Raw genomic sequence first — 861 nt, 5'->3', positions numbered from 1 at the left:
AGAATCCAGAAGGATGGGAGCTGTGGCTGGGGTGGGGGCTGCAGCGCTGTGAGCTGGGTCTCAGCAGGGAGGGAGGCCCGTCCATCCTCCTGGTCCAGGTCAGACCCAGTGCCCTTCTCGTGGGGAACTTGGACTTCTAGTGAAGGCAGGGCTCTCGCCTTCAGCTCCAAGGAGGGCCTTCGGAAGCTCTAATGATCACCCTGAACGTGGAGGCATTATTTTGAGAATGTGTGCGTTTTGGGGGAAGAGGTTCACAGCTTTTATCAGACTCTCCAAGGCATCAAAGAAAGGAGAGAAAAAAAAAGAAGCAAGTCGTGAATTAATCAATACCCCAAGGCGGGGAGGGTGGGGGGTGGGGCTGGCCAGTGTTCTCAGTGGCTAGAGCGTTGGCTTGCACACTGAAGGGTTGAGGGTTTGATTCCTGGTCAAGGGCACGTACCTGGGTTGCAGGTTCGCGCCCACCCCAGTGGGGGGCATCAATCTTCCTTTCTCCTCTCTCCTCCCCCCCCCCGTAAAAACAATGGAAAAGTATTATCCTCTGGCGAGGATTTTTAAAAAAATACCTCAAGGGCTTTATTTTTATGGCTGCATAGCAACCAGGCATCACGATCCAACTAGGAGCCGCGTGAGGACATGCTGAGTTCTTTAACTTTCTGAAATGTCCGCTAGACTCACAGGTTTAGTTCTTGTTGGAAACTGAGATCCCCTTAGGCTGCCGGAGGGCCCAGGGAGTGTGCGGGGTGTGAGGTCAGCGACTGGGTCACCATCATGATGAAAACCCTCTGTGCCTCTAAAACGCGCAGGACCCCGTGCAAGCTCCCTTTCCCAGCATGCCTGCTGTGGTCTGAATGTTTATGCCCC

Source organism: Myotis brandtii, unplaced genomic scaffold, assembly GCF_000412655.1.
Source record: "Myotis brandtii unplaced genomic scaffold, ASM41265v1 scaffold1013, whole genome shotgun sequence".
Taxonomy (NCBI): Eukaryota; Metazoa; Chordata; class Mammalia; order Chiroptera; family Vespertilionidae; genus Myotis; species Myotis brandtii.
This window is presented reverse-complemented; position numbering follows the sequence as displayed.